General features: G+C 45.3%; 1 long non-coding RNA gene across 3 annotated transcripts in view; it reads left to right on the forward strand.

Annotated features, from left to right (window-relative positions):
• The first annotated feature begins 62 nt into the window (after window positions 1–62).
• LOC119971351 overlaps window positions 63–20,179 on the forward strand; it is a 40,722-nt gene continuing 20,605 nt past the window's right edge. The window contains exons 1-2 of one of the 3 annotated variants that reach the window (XR_005461823.1): window positions 63–907; window positions 9,947–10,127. This is a non-coding gene — a long non-coding RNA (uncharacterized LOC119971351). The remainder of the gene's footprint in view (window positions 908–9,946; window positions 10,128–20,179) is intronic. The other 2 variants (XR_005461825.1, XR_005461824.1) reach the window with 2 other exon arrangements.

Genomic DNA, 20,179 nt, shown 5'->3' on the forward strand with positions numbered 1-20,179 from the left:
CCCTCTACGCAAACCAATCACGGCTCGGCGACGAGGGGGCGCGACGGAGAGGGAAGGCGTCTGCGCGAGAAGAATGTGCAAGCAAAGTCGCTGAGCAACCGCGGGGCGTGGTTATCAGCGGGGCAGAGCCGGTGGGGAGGTGAGGCACCGCCATCGTGGTTGCTGGGCAACCCCTTGTGTAACACAGTTAGTGAGCGGGCGGAATGAGAAGCGCTAGCGCAGGGTCGCTTGGCAACCGCGCGTCGTGGCATGACGCACGAGGGGGTGGGGGCAGGACTGACAGGCAACAGCGCAGGATGTGAGGAGAGGCGGCTCAAGGACGCAACCTCTATGTGTGACGCAGCTGTTGGCTGTCACGTGATGCAGGCAGGTCACGTCCTGAAGAGGGTTTGACATTTGACTTGTTGGCAATGGAACCATCACAGCAAGAATGAAGAAGCACCCAATAAGGAACTAAGATCTGAGGAAACTTTCCCCATCGTATTATAACTGGGTGAAAACAACAACACTCATTACAAAAAAGCAAATTTCCCTCACGTAGAGACGATATTCAACAGTTAAATGACCCCTCATCTCATTGCTATTTGTGGGGACCTACACCCTGCAATATGCTTCTCAGATTTGTCTGTATAACTGCAGCTCAAAAATAAAATTCACTGTAATGTGATCTGTGATGGAACTGTGGATAAATGCACCTTCCTCTCTTTGCTATTGCTGTAGCTCAACACTGGATGGCACAACATCCACATCTTTCAGTCTAACGTGGAAGCTCAATTTTCCAATTCTTCATTCTATCTGCAGCTGCTGTGGAAATCCTGACTGTACAAAAGGCAAATAATTGGGAAGAACATGCAAATGAATTCCCAGCGATGCAACTAGTGCATCTAAAGAGCTGCAGGATTGAAATGTAAGTTCAACACAATGCAAATACCTCCGGAAAACTTGAGCTCATTATTTAGTGAGCCTGACAACCTGTTTTAGGCTTATAAAGGTTCATTTTTTATAAAAGTTCTACGTCAGGGAAGAAATAAACACCCCTGATGATTTGACTTGCCTAGTGTGAGGATGTATATGGCAAGAACCTCAAACAACAAATCCTGTCCCTAACTTCCTCCAGCCCCACAACCCTCTGATATCGTTGCACTCCTCTAAATCTGACCTCTTGTGCATTGCCAATTTTGGTCACTCCAACATTGTTGGTCGCGCCTTACAATTGCCTAAGCCCCAAGCTCGGGAGTTCCCTCCCTACATCTCGCTACCTCATATTCTTCCTTTAAGACACTCTTTGAAACCTACCTCTTTGATCGAACTTTGGCTCATTTCACCTTTTTTTTATTCGTTTAGGGTGCCAGTGGCTGGGTCAGCAATTATTGCCCATTCCTAGCTGCCCTTGGACTGAGTGGCATTTAAGAGTCAACCACATTGCTATGGGTCTGGAGTTACATGTAGGCCAGACCGAGTATGGATGACAGATTTCCTTCACTAAAGGACATCAGTGAACCAGGTGGGGTTTTACGACAATGGACAAAATAGGCTTATACTCCTGATTTATAGGGAAATTTAGGGGTTTGAACCCAGGGCCCCAGAGCATTGGCTGGGTCTCTGGGTTACTAGTCTAGTGACAATACCACTATCTCCTTATATGCCTTCCTCTTTTATTTTATAATACTCTTGCAAAGCTCTTTGCAATGCTTTATTATATAAAGGTGCTGTATTAATATTAATTATTGTTGCTCTAATATCCCACACGGGACTTATGGGGTGGGAATTATTATCTTCTTGTGGTTCTCACGGAATACAAGCTCCCCCGTTTCCATTTATAAGAGGTCCACGTATAAGAGGTAGGCCAGTTAGACATCGGTCAGATAGAGACCTGGTAGGGCCTATACCATTATTGTAAATATATCAAAGTCCTTTACTTTATTCGGTGTGGACGCCCGTGTCCTTATTAAAGTTGCTTTAATTAATGAATCAAAACAAATTAGATGAAAGTTTTATTGAAAGGAATTTTATATGGACAATTAAAAGCATCAACAAGCACAGTTTCAAAAACCCCATGACAAAAAATGAGGGCAATACTGCTCCTAGCCATGTGACGTCACTGCCTCTCCTGACACTAAGTCTCGTATAATCTCCAGCGAGGTGGCATTTGCCTTGAGCTTGTCCGAGTAAGCCAAAACCCTTCACCATTCATGCTTATTCTCCCCTAGTTGGTTAAATATTTTCAAACAACTGGTAACAGCAATGACTACTGATGTGTTGAGTCTACCTTATCCATGCTTAATGCTGAATAATTGACGGAACAATGAATCAGATGTTCTATGCAGTGGTTTTGTTGAGGAAGAATAGTTTCTGAAAATGGAGTATAGATTTTTTGGGGAATACTTTGCTTATATAATAGGCTTACTGTTCAATAAGCAGAAACAAATCTGCTCAAGGTCATGTTTTTTAAACATGTTCCATGTACAATTCAGAAACGTAAGTGACACAGAAACACATCAGTTACATTGAGAGACTGCAAATGTTTTTGGGTATAGAGCTTATCAACCTTTGGCTACATTCCAATGGATTAACATTTTATAGAACAGGAGAACTTTTATTATCCAAAGATATTAAGAAATACATAGCAAAGCGGGTATAATAATATAATCTTTATTATTGTCGCAAGTAGGCTTACATTAACACCGCAGTGAAGTTACTGTGAAAATTCGCCCGTCGCTACACTCCAGCGCCTGTTTGGGTACACAGAGGAAGAATTCAGAATGTCCAATTCACCTAACATCATGTCTTTTGGGACTTGTGGGAGGTCACTGGAGCACCTGGAGGAAACCCATGCAGACACGGGGAGAATGTGCAGACTCCACGCAGACAGTGACCCAAGCTGGGAATCGAACCTGAGACCCTGGCGCTGTGAAGCAACAGTGCTACTGTAGCCACCTAAGATGGACACTGGGCTACAAAATGGAGAACTGCTAAGGCTGCAGGGAGAAAACAGTCTTAGCAAGGACAAGCAGTTTGCAGAAGGCTAATTAGCATTCTGCACGTACAGAAACCAGTTTATGGCCAGGTGCAGAATCTCAGCTAAAGGTGTAAATGGCAACAACGATTTGCATAGTAATGAGGTGATCCAGATCTAGGCCCACACAATAGAAACATTTAGGTTTGAATGGATACTTTGAGTGGACGCCCAGACGAAACGGCACCATAAGTATCCATCACAAAGCACCATAGAGACCGCCCCACCCATCGAGAAGCGACCCTCAGATTGGGGGGTTTGGAAAATATCGATTGGGAGAAGACCCAATCGATATATAGCAGGTAGAGACCGCCCCGAAGAGGCACGGACTTTGGGGGGACCTATAAAAGTAGACCCCGCACATGGTCCGGTCTGTGTTGCTCCGGCTTGCTGTTGTTTGGCTCTGGCTCTGCTGTTGTCTTGGCTCCGGCTCTCTGCTGTTTTCATCGCTTTGCTGATACATCGCATCCTGACTCCAGTTCCATCACCAGCCGTTGAGCCACCAGCCATTGAACTGTAAGTTTCACCACGACGATCGCTACGTGATCCAGACTCGCTAGACCCTGACGACCTTTAATATCTGAGAGTTGCAGACCAAGAACGGGACGAAGGCCTCGCTCCCTGACCTTGCCTGTTCCTGTTTAGATGAGTATTTTAGTCGTTTAGTTTAGAAGTAACTTAGTCTCTTTAGCGTATGCATGTGTATTTATTATATTTGTTATAATAAATATCAATCGTTTGAACTTACTAATCGGTGTACAGATTTATTACTTTGAACCTGACCTTGATATACTTGTGAGGTGTCTAAATACGGCACCTGGCGACTCCGAGCAGAATTACATACACAGAGCTGTAGTAGTGTTAAGCACACGGCCTTTAAACGGAGGCGTGTTAATACACTCCAATAAAATGCGTAATACACTCAAGTAAAACGTGCAACATTTAGTGGCGACATCCTGACGGGACGCGGTTACAAGTGGCACCCCCACTCCGTCGAGGACCCTGAAATTTGAATTAGAAATCTGAGTAAAGAAAAAGGAAAAATCACAAGTAATCAAGGTGTTCAAACGAATAAACGTAATTCGGAAGTGTGTTTTGTGCATGCGTACTAACAGGGTTGTAAGGAAAACCTGAGAGCATTTTTGTTGCGACAAACTTTCGGGAGTTTTGTGAACGGAACATAGCGTAAGCCTTACCCATTTCGTGAGACATAACCTCAACACCCCCTGTTCCAAATTTAAGTGAGTCAGAGAAAATGGCCATGCAGGCAATGGAACGCCTCATGAATCCAGAACGGTTTGTAGTCGCAGCGACCAGCAGTAGCCGAGTAGGTCAGTGTCCCGTGTGGGAGCTGGAACTCCGCAAGTATCTGCAAGGAAAGGGATGGCCCCTTTGGAAAGACTGGTAGGAAAATTGGCAGTTCCTCAATAGATTCGATAACACAATTTGCATTTATATAGCATCTTTAATGTAAAAAACATCTCAAGGCGTTTCACAGGAGCATTATCAAACAAATTGTGACACCAAGCCATGTAAGGAGCGCGACTGGTGACCAAAAGTTTGGTCAAACAGTAGGCTTTGGGAAGTTCGTAAAAGGAAAGGAAAAGAGATGAAAGACAGAGAGATTTAAGGAGGGACCTTTGGCCCAGGTAGCCGAAGGTATGGCTGCCAGTGGAGAAATAGAGGGGTACGGAAGAGAACTGGAGAAGCACACAGATGCCCAAGGGTTGTAGACCTGGATAAGTTGCAAAGGTAGAAAGGGGAAAGACTACACATGGATATAATTGAAACATTGTCAATATAGATCAGCAAGCACAGGCATAACGGAAGAATGAGGCTTGGTGTTAACTGATCCATCCACGATAAATCAGCAACCCCACCCTGCTTTCTGTATTACCGTTGCTGGTGCCTGAGGGGGTAAAACATTGCAATCACCACCGCCTCTTGGTAGCCACCGGATTCTTGCCCCGTGATCATTGCTAACAGTAAGGTTTGAGCAATAAGAGGTTGGAAAGACTGAAATATCTTTCCAGAAATCAGCCCCGAATCCTCATCCACCTAGCTCAGAGATGTTGTTTGAATACAACAACAAAGATCTGTTTGGGATGGGGACAGCCTGATGGGAGATGGGGGTATTTTACATTTTTTTAAAACTTGGGCACGATTTACCACCCTCGTTACACCCAACATGGGACGCGACAAGGCCCTCAGATCACGCGAGAGGCCTCTCACGAGATTTACGATGCTCATTACGCCTCACGAGACCTAACGAGACCTCGCAATGTGTCACGATCTGGATCCCACCCTCAGTGGACCAGGTATAACAGCACTTGGGGGTTCTCCCAGGCAATCGGGGGCAGCAGGCTGGCAGTGCCTGGGCGGCATCTTGCCCATGCCAGGGATCGGGCCCAGGGGTGCCCTGCCCTTATGAAGTGGGTTGCGGGGATCTCGTCAACCCTGTAAGTTGGGGCGTTGGGAGGGGGTCCAGAGGCCGTGGTCGGGGGTCAAGAGATCGGTGCACCACTTAAAACTGGTGCCCCAATCTCTTCCTGCACTGGAGAGCTGAGCTCATTAGTGCAGGAAATGAGTCGAAGTGCAGCCTCAGTGGGGCGTTCCTCACCGAGCCACGAAAAAGAAGCAAAGACCCGGCCGGGAAACACCCCGCTAAACCCAATGGGACTCTGTTTGTTTTCCAATAAATCGTGCCCCTCATCACTGTTAATGTTGAAAACATTGGAAACGTCCAGAAGACCAATTGATAATTCTGGAGCTCTCCAAGCTTATAAAACTAAAAATGTATTCATCAAAGCAGAAAAGATTAAATGGTCAGGTCTCGTAGGACTGTTTGAAATTTACACAGAGGGAACGAGTCGTGAAAGTACTAATTGGCGTATCATTAACAAGGAAGCTGAAATGTAATCTAATAAGGAAGGGGAAGCATAAAAGGCGAGAAATATTTTTTATCCTACAAAGAGTTATTAAAATGTAGAATGCATGACCACAAGTGGTTGTTGAAGCCAATTATTCACAACGTTTCTGGGGTTACTTAAACATTTAGAGAAGAAAAGTATTAATGAGCTTGGGGAAAGAAATTGTGTCAGATGGAGCACTGGCAAAGACAGAAAGGACCAAATGAACTTCCTCTGTGCTGAAATATCTATCATTTCATGAATGCTTTTTTTCAATTGTATGTCAACTAATGCCTGAGCCAAATCTAGCTCTCAAGTATCTCCAGTTTCAGGCATATGGGGGTAGATTGTGACCTTGTATTCAAGGAAGCAGTATTTGGGAGAGATGCAAAGCAGGCTGCTGATTTGCTACCGTTTGTTTCATTGTATCGCACAAAGTCAGTTTCTTTCCAATTTTGGGATGCGACTTTCGCTGGCAAAGCTAACATTTATTACCGATTCCTAATTGCCTCTGAGGTGGTTAATAGTGAGCTGTCTTCTTGAACCACTGCAGTCCATGTGGTGTAGGTACACCCACTGTGCTGTCAGGGAGGGAGTTCCAGGGTTTTGACTTACCGACAGTGAAGGAACGGTGATAATATTTTCAAGTCAGGATGGTGTGTGACTTGGAGGTGCTGGTGTCCCCACGTATCTGCTGCTCTTGTCCTTCTAGGTGCTAACGGTCACAGGTTTGGAAGGCGCTATCAGAGGGGGCTTGGCGATTCACTGCAGTGCATTGTACACGCAGCAGCCACTGTGTGCTGGTGGTGGAGGGAGTGAATGTTTACAGTCGAGAATTGGGTGCTGCTTTTGTCCTGGATGGTGTCAAGCTTCTTGATTTACCCCATGCAATTTTATGGGGAACATTGATTTAATCTTTTGCACAGACACAAACCTACTGAAGACTGAAAGCTTAGACTCTTCTGCTTAGTTCAACATTTCAACAATAAAACCTTGACATGGTTCCTCCCTGTGTTCACTTTTCCCCTTATCATTAGAGACCAGGTAGTGCATTAATTGCCAGGAAGAATAGTAAACCTGTTATTTCTAAGACAATTTTATATTGAATAATCTGAACTATAGATGAAAATATATAGACAGGCAGAACTCAAGGTCGTTGTGAATATAAAACAGCTGTCAGGTATCGACAAGTCATTATTTTAATCTTCCTTTCTCCTTTACAATCAAGTAGGGTATTTAATCGGTTGCAAGACAGTTTATTTAGATTTTACTAATCTTCTTTAAGTTTGATGTTGTGTTGGCTGTTGGTTAAGAGTCAGATGATACATTTAGGGGGTGGCAAAGGGCGGGCATCAGCAAATTGAGGGACCTGTTTATTGGCGGGAGGTTTGCGGGCCTGGGGGAACTAGAAGATAAATTTGGCCTTCCCCAAGAGAACATGTTCAGATACCTGCAGGTAAAGGCGTTTGCTAGGCGACAGATAGAGGGATTCCCTCTGCTGCCGTCGCGGGGGACGATGGACAGAGTGCTTTCGGGGGTGTGGGTCGGAGAGGGGAAGGTGTCTGACATCTATAAGGTCATGCAGGAGGTGGAGGAGTCGTCAGTGGAGGAGCTGAAGGCTAAATGGGAGGGGGAACTTGGGGAGCAGATAGAGGACGGGACTTGGGAGGATGCCTTGGAGAGAGTCAACTCTTCCTCCTCATGTGCGAGGCTTAGTCTCATCCAATTTAAGGTGCTGCACCGGGCCCACATGTCCGGGACTAGGATGAGTAGGTTCTTTGGGGGTGAGGACAGGTGCACCAGATGTTCGGGGAGTCCAGCGAACCACGCCCATATGTTCTGGGCATGCCCAGCACTGGAAGAATTCTGGAAGGGGGTGGCGGGGACGGTGTCGAGGGTGGTTGGATCCAGGGTCAAACCAGGGTGGGGACTCGCGATTTTTGGAGTTGTGGTAGAGCCGGGAGTGCAGGAGGCGAAAGAGGCCGGTGTCCTGGCCTTTGCGTCCCTAGTAGCCTGACGAAGGATTCTGCTACAGTGGAAGGATGCAAGGCCCCCAAGTGTGGAGACCTGGATCAGTGACATGGCGGGATTTATAAAATTGGAAAGGGTCAAATTTGCCCTGAGAGGATCAATACAAGGGTTCTATAAACGATGGCAGCCTTTTCTGGACTTTCTGGCTCAAAGATAGGTAACTTTGTCAATAGCAGCAGCAACCGGGGGGCGGGGGGGGGGGGGGGGGGGGGGGGGGTGTTCCTTATTGTAGTGCCTATTCTGTAACTTTATATTGTATTAATTTGCGTTGTTGTTAAAATGCTGTGTTGTTCATGGAGGTGGGGCGAATGTTTATGATTGTTAATATTATTGTTATTTTTGGTATTTTACTATGGTGCGTTATTGTTGTATAAATTCAAAATTTTTCAATAAAAATTATTTTTTTTAAAAAGAGTCAAATGAAACAGCTTGATGCACAGGCACTAGCAGCAATGCTGTGACAGTGACAAGTTATCAAGATTGCTGCCGTTAAAATGTGGCTTCCCCTAAGAACCTGTAGGTATAAGCTGAATTGGCAGCGCTGTCATATCTAATAACTCCTCACAATCAGAAATGGTGTCTGTTGGTACTGTGAGCTTTTAACAGTGATGTATTCATTTACAGGATTTCACATCTTTCAGCTTTTTTTTGATAGTTTAGCATGACTGAAAATATCCTTCGGCTAATGGCATCTGCAACCATGAAAGAAACTTGTCAGGACTCTCTCTCTCTCTCTCTCTCATGACCCCCTGAGCTACATGAGGAAAATTATTCCTGTTATTCAGGCAGAATAATCAGTAGTCTGGGCTCAAGTTATTAATCCGATGAATGGGCAAAACATATTTAAATTGTTAAAGAGTGGTCATATATAGCCTCACGCCCAGAAAGATACTAGGTGTCTGTCTTATTGTCTTATATTTTTAAGGCTCAATGGCAGTTACATTGTTAAACAGGTGATGGGTGTTTGTGCACCTATAAATGGGGATACCTTACATGACCAATGTAAAAAAAAAAGGGGCTGGGGTGCTTCATTGATCCCCTTAATCACATTTTAATTTGAATGTTGTCAGTTTCCTTTGAGATTTTCTTTATTGTGATGCAGCATCCCTTTAAGGAGCTGCCTCTTTATTGGACCCTCAATTTGTTCATTGGTTTTAATCATTTTAACAGAAAGAGTATAAATGGGGTCAGCTTCCATGACTGGTGGGCACCAGGGAGCTGGGGTGTAACTTCGTCCCCTGAGAATAATGTTTTGTTTCAGTTTATTAGGTCTCCTTTGATGTTTTGATTTGTTACAATTCCCCTCCAGGGGCTGTCACTCCCATGTGTTTATTGTTTAGTTTAATCGATTTTTGTTTCATACATATCAGCGTACAACTGGGGACAGCTGAAACACTGAACTACCAGAGCAGTTCAAAGGGCTCTGTAATCTTGGGAATAAACCTTGCTTAAGGTCCAGGCCGGCATTAAATTATTTCTTCCTGCATCATACAAATATTGCTCTTACCACCAGGAAGTTAGCAGTGTGGCCTATAGTGAATGAAGGGTGGGGCAGTGTACTCCTGCAGATTCCAAATGATAAAAAGATGCTGTAAAAGGCCAATTGAATATATTTGCTCAGTGTACATTGTTATATTATGTGATCGTAATATGTCGTGACTCTTTGCTTACTTCCAGAATGGTCTGATGGTTGTAGTTCAATGAGACTATCAGTCTTCAATTTAAAGCAAATAACATTTAATGACTAACAAATATAAATACTAATGAGTTTGTTCACTCTCCACAACTATAACTGATGATAAAGCAAATCACAAGAAGTATTAACTACGTTTAACTACATGTGCCAACTAAACTATATCTCTCTAACTCTCTGCTGTCTGGTCAGTCCTGGTACGAAGAGACCCAAGATCCTCTGAGTTCAGTTTATGTACTTGAATCTAGTGCTGCTGTCTAGTAATTTTCTGACACTATGATGCCCTTTTTATACCAGCAGATACACAGATCACTACATACATGGGCAGTGCTCTATAAGTTGGCTTCAATTCTGTGTGGGATATTCAAAAAGAAATGATCACAGGCCACTCGCGTGCTACCTACCACCATTTTGTGAAGTCTGGAGCTGCTAATGGATGACAAAACTGCACAAGACAAAAGGAACGGAGTAAATGTAGGTGGGTGTAGGAATCTTAGCTAAATGAATGGAAGAGGGCAGAGTTGGGAAAGAGTAGGTTTTATACTGATGTCCATCTTTCTGTTGTGAACAAGGAATAATAGTAATCTTTATTAGTGCCACAAATAGGCTTACATCAGCACTGCTACTGTGAAAATCCCCTATGCACCACACTATGGCCCTGTTTGGGTACACTGAGGAAGAATTCAGAATGTCCAATTCACCTAACGAGTACATCTTGTGGGAGGAAACCGGAGCACCCAGAGGAAACCTACTCATATACGGGGAGAACGTGCAGACGCCACACATACAGTGACCCAAGCTGGCAATCAAACCTGGGGCCCTGGCACTGTAAAGCCACAGTGCTAACGACTGTGCCGCCCAGCTCTGCTCATGAAAGAAGCTGCTGCAGAGCTGGGTCGCTTTCTGCAATGGGACCTCTGGAAAGTTGCCAGGCAGTTTTGCCTGCTCTGGTCAAGGTCAGTGCAGCCCTCAAACCTTTTTTCAGGTGTCTTCTTCCGGGCTACGGCAAGACAAAAAAGCTACATCAGCCTGTCAGCAGTTTATGCTGATATGTTTGTCAGACTGCTCAGAATACAGTCCCCCCTACCCCAAATTCTTCTTTGTTTCCAATGCTTCTGAGAATCACAATTGCTTCCACTTCGTAACGTGTAATTGATGCGTGATCATTTATTTATGCACCCTTTCGGCCTGTGACCATTTCCCTGGCAGCTGCCATGTCACCTTTATATTGCGTGACTTTCCTGCTGTGACATTTCCCACAGCGAAGAACCTGCTGAAATGTTGAACATTAATTTAAAATATTAAAATATTACGGAGGCAAAAAAACAATGGAATCACGCCAGAAAAATCTATAATGGAAAGGGAATCTTTAGGTATTTCTGAATAGGGTAAATTAAATTTGAACAAAATTGCCTTTCTCATCTATAACTATCTTGCTATTCTTGCTGGGAGTGCATCCGCAGATATAGAACGTGGAAATAGGATCAGAATTTGTTGTGGTGTCAATAACCGAATATCTATATATGCAGTACAGACTCAATGGGCGGGATTCACCGATTGCCGAATCTGAAATCACATTCGGCAAGTGGCCAGAGAATCCGTTTTTAAGCCAAAATTGGGGGCTGCACTTTTTCAGTGGCTCCACCACCGCCCCCCCCCCCCCCCCCCCTTCAAAAACAGCATACTCGGGGAGTACGCCACATACCGTCAGGATGGCCTCAGGAAATCACCTGAGGCCCTCACCCGATGCTCCATCCTCGATGGGCCGACTTCCCGACGGCGACAGTCGCTTGGCCTTTCAATTTTCGGGGACCTCGCGTAGCGGCTGCCAACTGTGACCAGCGCCGTCACAGTCGGGGGGGGGGAGGGGGGGGGGGGAGGGAGGATGGGGAAGCCATTCTGCTGGCCAGGGGGGGCTTCGGCGGGGGCTGGTGGGGTTGGCGAGGGGTGTTACAAGGGGGGCACTATCTAGCAGGCCGGGTCTCCGCGCAGCCGGCGCCATGTTGTATGGCGCGGCTGTGGCATGTCGCCGCCGTGCACATGCACAGCCATGGACCCAGCCATTCTGCGCCCGTATCTGCAGATAAAGCTGGGGGCTTTATGTGGCGCGGCTGCTAGCCCCCCACCAGGCGGAGCATCGGTGCGGGGCCGCCGCCGATATTTTCGGCTTACGACCAGCCACTTCCTCCAGACATCGTTGCAAAATCGGAGAGTCCAGCCCATTATATATGATCACTTGACTGAGAGAAAATAGAATTGCTGCTGTTAATTACCTATGCATCAAAAATGAGACAGTTCTGACTAGTTTTAGCACAGTGGACATTCATTTAAACCAGTAATCAGTTAGAAACAGTGCTAAAAATAATACCAGCCGTGGACTGAATCTTGTCTCAAATATTAACTCGAAGATTAATGTAGATGTTTCATCAGTCATCTTTGTAATTTGAGTGAGGTACTAAACTGCTTTACAAATTGCATTTATCTAGCACCTTTAAGAAAATAAAATGTCCCAAGGTGCTTCACAAGAAAGAAAGCAATCTGAATTTGACACCGAGCCACAAAGCGATGAGGGGGCTGAACAGGGTCGGTGGGGAGAAACTGTTCCCGCTCGTAAAAGAATCGGGAACGAGAGGGCCCAGATCTAAAGTGAATTGCAAAAGAAGCTAATGTGATGTGAAAAAATACTTTTTCACACAGCAAGTGGCTCGGGTCTGGAGTACACTGCCTGGAAGTGTGGTGGAGGCAGGTTCAATCGAGGCATTCAAGAGGGCATTAAATGGGTATTTAAATACAATGTGCAAAGGTATGGGGAAAAGACAGGAGAATTGCACTAAGTCATAATGCTCATTTGGAGAGCTGTTGTAGATTTGATGGGCCAAATGGCCTTCTGCACGTCACAATTCTGTGATTCTGTGAGAAAGGAGATAGTGGGACAGGCGGCTAAAAACTTGGTCAAAGAAGTAGATTCTATTAAATGTCCTAAAGGAGAAGATAGCGGCACAGAGGTGGAGAAGTTTGGAGGGAGATGGGGTGGTAGTGAGAGGTGAGGTGGGGAGCATTGGGATAGGAATTGAAGGTCTTCGGGCCTTGACAGTGATGCACAATCGAAGGACACGAAACGTAGGTGAAGTCTGAAACGAAAGGCTTTAATTAGCAAGAAGTGAGCCCGGCAGCAGAAGTACAGGAAATGGCCTGGCTGCAGGGGAACACGGGTTCTTATACCCCACCTCGTAGGCGGAGCTACGTTCCTCTTAGCCAATAGGGATAAGAGGGACACGATACCTGGGCCAATGGGCAGCGAGCCTTCTGCACCAATGGCAGCTCACGCTCCCAGGTACCGTAATACCCCTAGTCATACTACCACAGACAGTGAAGGGGCAGAAAGTGAGCAGGGGGACACTGATTTGCCCAGTTATAGATTTCAGAACCAGAAGACTCACACATAGAGGACAGTTATTCAAATTGACATTCAATGGCATTATTATCGCTGAATCCCCCACAGTCAACACCCTGGGGGTTGCCATTGATCAGAAACTGAACTGGACTAGCCATATTAATACTGTGGCTACCAGAGCAGTTCAAAGGCTAACTCACCTGCTGACCCTCCAAAGCCTATCCACTGTCTACAAGACACAAGTCAGGAATGTAATGGAATACTCTCGACTTGCCTAGATGAGTGCAGCTCCAACAACACTCAAGAAGCCCAACACCATCCAGGACAAAGCAGCCCACTTGATAGCTCCCCTTCCACAAACATTCACTCCCTCCACCACTGATGAACAGTGGCAGCCTTGTGTACTAACTACAAGATACACTGCAGAAACTCGCCACAATCCCTTAGGCAGCATCTTCCAAACCCACAACCACTACCAGCTAGAAGGACAAGAGCAGCAGATACCTGGGAACTCCACCATCTGGGGGTTCACCTCCAAGTCACTCACCACCCTGACTTGGAAATATATCGCTGTTTTTTCGCTGTCGCTGGGTCAAATTCCTGGAACACCCTCCCTATCAGCACTATGGGTGTACCTACAACTCAAGGACTACAGCGGTTCAAGAAGGCAACTCACCACCAGCTTCTGACAGGCAACTAGGGATGGGCAATAAATGCTGGCCAAACCAGCAACGCCCACATCCACAAATTATTATTTTTTTAATTCAGGAAGTGATGATAGCTGTCTTCAGGAATATTTAAAGGTGGTTCAAATCGAAAGGTCAGCTTGGACATTCCAAGGGCTATAGTTCAAATCCAGTTCACTCAGTGATCAGTGACAGGCAGAAAAGAAAATATGAACGGTATTGAAAAAGAGATCTTCGCATTTAGATTCCAACCTTTCAATCTTTTCCATTTGAGGCGATGCAGAAGGATTTTAACAGTAAATTATATTTGTTTATTTTATGTTACTGTTTATATTCTTGATCAATTTTCTTTTGCTAAATACAAAACAAGATCTGATGTTGCAATGGAAAACTGGGGAAAGTATTTGGGAAACGCAAGAGTATGTCTACCACATGCACAAATATATGCAAAAAATAAATTTGGGGTGGCATGATGGCACAGTGGTTAGCACTGCTGCCTTACAGCGCCAGGGATCCAGGTTTGATTCCGACCTTGGTGACTGTGTGGAGTTTGCACTTTCTCCCCATGTCTGTGTGAGTTTCCTCCCGGTGATCTGGTTTCCTCTCACAGTCCAAAGGTGTACAGGTTAGGTGGATTGGCCATGCTAAATTTTTCCTTAGTGTCCAATAGGCTAGGTGAGGTTCCAGAGATGGGGTGGGTCTAGGTAGGGAGCTCTTTCAGAGGGTTGGTGCAGACCCGATGAGCCGAATGGCCTCCTTCTGCACTGTAGCGATTGATTCTGTATGAGGTTAACTCCATTCCTGTATATTTGTTTTTAAGAGATTACTAATCATCCTTCATCCTTAATAATCTACACAGCAACATAGATTTTCGCAATACAGTAAATCAGTCTGTTGAAATTGTGTTATTTTCATTGGCAAAAATGTTCAAATCCAGAGCAAAAATTTCTGTTTCATTTTTAGGAGATATATAAATTTAAATTTGGTGTAAAAAAACTGCAAAGCTGTAAAACTAAAGCTTTCAAAAAAAGATTTGTATCTATCAGCTGTCCTGTAGATAATCTACTTTTCAGTACAAGTAACAGCTATTATGTATGTATCTCATTCCAAGTGACAAAAGAGATGTATACTTTCATAAAACTCAGCTGGCAAAAGCTGGAAGCAACAGAAGCGATGGTCCGCGTCACAAAGCTCCTTTTCAGAATACATGTGATGATGGCAATCTCCCCAACCGCGCTTATTGAGATTCCAATGTGAGGAAGTAGATCAGGAGTAAGAGCTCTGCTAGCCTCGGTCATACCACTGTGTATTGTGAAGTTTATTTGTTCCACCATTGGATGACTTAATAGTCAAACTTTAATTTACTCCGTTCTGATGAATATAGACTAACCCGCTGAGTGGGCCCAATTTTTCCCTTCATGACACCTTGCCAGCATCTCTTTCCAGTGTGTTCTGGGAGGGGAGGTGAGTGGAGACCTATTGTGCTGGGTGTCCACCCCAAAATTTCTCAGATGCCATGGGCAGCGACAGGTGCACAGTTTCCAACTACAGTGGTAAAAAAATGTCCCCTCCATGGAAATGAGAGAGAAATGCAGAGTATTTCATCACACCCCTGAGTTCAGCCTTTTAGGTGATGGGTTGACTTTGGGGTGTCAGGAATTGCAAAATGCCCAACCTCTGGCCTAACCTTGTATCCACAGGGTTTAAATGGTTGATCAAGTAAAGTTTCTGGTCAATGGTAACCACCTGGATATTGACAGTGGAGGATTCGGCAATGGCAATGCTGTTAAAAGTCAAGGTTAACTCTTGTAGATGAAGGAGCATGAAACTCATTGCCTGACATTTGTGCAGTGCAAAATCTCATGGTAAACATTATGGTCACATTTTATTCTTTTCTGTGCCTCTTTGAATAATAGATAGAACTGGGAACAATGTTAATGGGAAATCGCACTCTAAACAAAAATAGTAGTTATATTATTAATATTAAATGTTACAATAGTGGCACATTCAAGGGAGTGTTTGGTTGAATTTGCAGGTGCAACGGTCCAGTCACAATTAATGCAATTGAATACTCATGATATTCAGGAAGATCAAATTATATTGTGTTCTGAGTAATTCACGTTTGTTTACATGGAAAGTAAAACAGTAGCATGGGCATCAACAAATTTTATTGATTGCATTCCTGAATCTTACTTTGGGAAGCACGGTAGCACAAGTGGATAGCAGCGTGGCTTCACAGCGCCAGGGTCCCAGGTTCCATTCACTGTCTGTGCGGATCCGGTCTGCATGTTCTCCCCATGGCTGCGTGGGTTTCCTCCGGGGGCTCCGGTTTCCTCCCACAGTCCAAAGACGTGCAGCTTAGGTGGATTGGCCATGCCAAGTTGCCCTTAGTGTCCAAAAAGGTTAGGAGGGGTTATTGGGTTTCGGGGATAGGGTGGAAGTGAGGGCTTAAGTGGGTTGGTGCAGACTCGATGGGCCGAATAGCCCCCTTCTGCACTGTATGTTCTATGTTGCCCTCCCTGGCATTTGACAGATTCTGCCTTTAAGTACTGGGAAATTTAATCTCCCCAAGTGTGCTGCCTATTTCTGCTTTTCTTCACCGCGATTCATCGTCAATCATCACTGGTGCTCGTGCCTCCAGCTCATGGACCCAAGCTCTGTACATACGAACATGCAAATTAGGAGCATGAGTTAGGCCACTCAGCACCTCAAGCCCACTCCGCCATTCAATTCCATCCTGACTGATCGAATTGTAGCCTCAACTCCTCATATCCGCCTACCCCCAATAACCTTTTACACCGTTGCTTGTAAAGAATCTATCGCATTCTGCCTTGCAAATATTAAAAGATTCTACTTCCACCGACTTTTTGAGGAAGAAAGTTCCAAGGACTTTCAACCCTCTGAGAGAAATAATTCTTCTCGTCTCCATCTTAAATGACCGACCCCTTATTTTTAAACAGTGACCCCCTAATTCCAGATTCTCCTACAAGAGCAAAGATCCTCTCTACATCCACCCTGTCAAGACCCCTCAGGATCTAATGGACGTGATCCTTCGGCCACACTGGGCCGGAAAAGCAGCTCGGCGCAGCATAGCTGGTAAAAGCCGGGAGATCCCGCTCCCGGGATCTACGTGGCTCGCAACATCTCGCAGGATTCAACACAATCTCCTGAGACTTTGCAAGGGGAATCCTGCCCACAATGGGGGGGTCACATTTTAGCAAATCTGTATGTTAGAGCGAGGCAGTAAGCCTTACTCTAACGTGCGGATTCTCGAGATACCTGAGGCTTTGGGATTCAATCCCTTGCCTCGGCGAGCACTGTTTGGTACTGGTCCCCACAAATGGGGACCAGTCGGAACAGGACTCGTGGGGGTCTCCAAGGGGATTGGAGGCCCCCAGGCGCAGACCCTTTAGGCAGAGTAGTGCGCTGGCACTGCTGGTGCCACCTGGGTACCATGGCAGTGCCAGCTTAGCACCCTCGCAGTACCAGCCTGGCTGTACCACCTGGGTTCTGGCTTGGCACTGCCAAGATGCCCAGGTGGCATTGACAGCTGGCCAGGGCACTGTAAGCTTGTAAGCTTGGTACTGCAAAGGTGCCAAGCTGGCATTTTTTGCATGCATGTGATCGGGCTGGGGTTGCCCACTGTGGGTGTTGGGGGAGGGGCGGGGTTCCCTTCCTCCCTCCCTCCCTCTCTTCCCTTGTTGTGTTTGGACTGATGAAGATCGAGACACCATTTAAAAATTGCGTACTGATCTCTTGCCACAATGGGGAGTTTGGCCGTGTGTTCCCTGTTCAGGCCCCTTATTCAAAGTGAGTTGCGTTGAATAGCAATGTGTTTCTCGGCACTGCGAGTGCTGGGAAACACGTGGCTAAATGCACTCGCTCCGGGACGCTTACTCTTTTGGGAAAATCGCACCCTATATGTTTCATTCAAATTGCCTCTTGCTTTATAAGCTCCATAGGCAACATAATGGTGCAGTGGTGAGCACTGCTGCCTTTCGGCGCCGAGGGCCCGGGTTGAATCCCAACCCGGGTCACTGTCCGTGTGGAGTTTGTACATTCTCCCCGTGTCTGCGTGGGCCTCACCCCCACAATCCAAAGACGTGCAGGGTAAGTGAATTGGCCACGCTAAATTGCCCGACAATTGGAAAAGAGGAATTGGGTACTCTAAATTTTAAAAAAAAAACTTTCTAATGTGCAGGAGATACAATCCTAACCTATTCAGCCTTTCCTCCTAAGACACCCTGCCCAGTCCAGGTATTAGTCTAAACCTTCTCTGAACTGCTGGAAATCCCTCTCTACCTCTTTCATGTTAGTAAGGGGTTGTTCTCCTTGGAGAAAAGGAGGTTGAGGGAAGATTTGATAGAGGTGTACAAGATTATGACAGATTTATATGGGCAGCACGGTGGCGCAGTGGTTAGCATTGCTGCATACGGCGCTGAGGACCCGGGTTCGAATCGCGGCCCTGGGTCACTGTCTGTATGGAGTTTGCACATTCTCCCCATGTCTGCGTGGGTTTCACCCCCACAACCCAAAAGATGTGCAGGTTAGGTGGATTGGCCATGCTGAATTGCCCCTTAATTGGATAAAATAATTGGGTACTCTAAAAAAAAATTTAAATGACAGATTTACATAAGGCAGATAAAGAAAAGTTTTTCCCATTAACTGACGGGACACAGATTTAAGATTTTGATCAAGATATCTGGCGAGGTGGGGGGGGGGGGACATGTGGAAAGCGAGTGGTAATGATCTGGAACTCACTGCCTAGATGGTGGTAGAAGTGGAGATGGTCAATGATTTCAAAAGGAAATTGGGTGAGCACTTAAAGAGAAATAAACTTCCAGGGCTACAGGAATCAAGTGGGGGAAAGGGACAGGCTGGATTGTTCAACGGAGAACTGGCTGACACGTTCTGAAAATGTATAACAAACAATGACATTAAACCTTTCTGTTCACTGCTTCACTTATTTTATCTTTTAATACTCATCCATCATCAAACTTTTGAAATGGAATTTGTTGCTTAATTTATGCTGAGAATGCAAAGTTATCAGCCAGGTTCTTACATTTCAGGAACTTCTGCATTGGTGGGATTTAACTTATGGGCGACATGGGTAAATGAAATACAATTTTTATGAGTTTCATTAATTATTCTTAAAACATGCTTAATCTTTAGAAGGAAGATAGATAAGGCCACAACTACAGTTCCTGTGGGATAATGCATTGAATGTGTCAGTCCATCGTAGATTCTGGTGCAGCTAAATATTGCTAAAAGCATCTGTCAAAAAAATCATCCTTCATCCACATCAGAAATCAGCTGAAGAGGTTTCTTGGGTATATGGTTTGGGTCATTTTCACGGTTCCTTTGCTGTACATGCTCCATATCTCTGTATTTCCTTAGGCACAGAGCAATGACAGAAACCAGAAACTTTTATTTCTCATGACAAATGGTTCTGTTTTCCACTTGACTGAGGAAGCTTTTCTCATTAATTTTTTTCCGTCACTCCTTTCCGAAACCATGATTTGGTTACGTGCCGATGATTCATGTATTTGAATGTCAGATATGCTCCGTCCCGCTTAATGTGAAATTTTTGCTCTCTTGACAAATTTCAGCTACTGTGTCGCATTTCCTTTTGTTTTAGTTGGCCTAACGTTAGCAAGGGCCAGATTTGTAATTTCAATCCTACAGTGAAGCCTCTGTTACTTGAGAGTTCGCAATATAGCTTGCCATCTCTGGCAAATTTTCAAACCACCTAATTTGTGAACACATCCTTTGATTTTCTCATTCCCAATCATTCTTAGAATCTCTGAGATCATTGCTCCCACACTTCTTGCTGCACCAATTTTAATTCCCCCCAGCAATTGCTTTCCATATTCCAACCTTATCCTTATCTCCGTAACTTCCTGGGCTTCATTCTCCGCCGTCGGATGCTCTGTTTTGCCGGCAGCCCGGGGATTTCCCCGACGGCGTAGGGCTGCCCCACAATGGGAAACCCTATTGATCAGCCAGTGAAACGGAACATCCCATCAGAATGCTGAACCAGAAATCTGGCGCGGTGGGACGGAGAATCCAGCCCTCTGTTTCTCTGACTTGGGCATCCCCTCTCCAAATACCCCACTATCAGTAGCCGTGTCTTCACATGCCAAGTACCTCACTCTGGAACCTTCCACCATAAGACATACGAGCAGACAGAATTAGGCCATTAGGCCCATCAGGTCTGCTCCGCCGTTCAATCATGGCTGTACGTTTCTTGTTCTTTGGGCAGAAAGTTTTGTTTTTAGTTCGGACATCATGATCAGCACAGGCTTGGAGGATCAAAGGGCCTGTTCCTGTGGTGTACTTTTCTTTGTTTTCTTTGTACTCTTTGTTCTTACATGTTTCTCGTCCCCATTCTCCTGCCTTCTCCCAGTAATCCCTTATCGCCCTATTAATCTCGATTCTCCCCAAAAATGT

Source organism: Scyliorhinus canicula, chromosome 1 (genome assembly GCF_902713615.1).
Source record: "Scyliorhinus canicula chromosome 1, sScyCan1.1, whole genome shotgun sequence".
In the NCBI taxonomy this organism is placed as follows: Eukaryota; Metazoa; Chordata; class Chondrichthyes; order Carcharhiniformes; family Scyliorhinidae; genus Scyliorhinus; species Scyliorhinus canicula.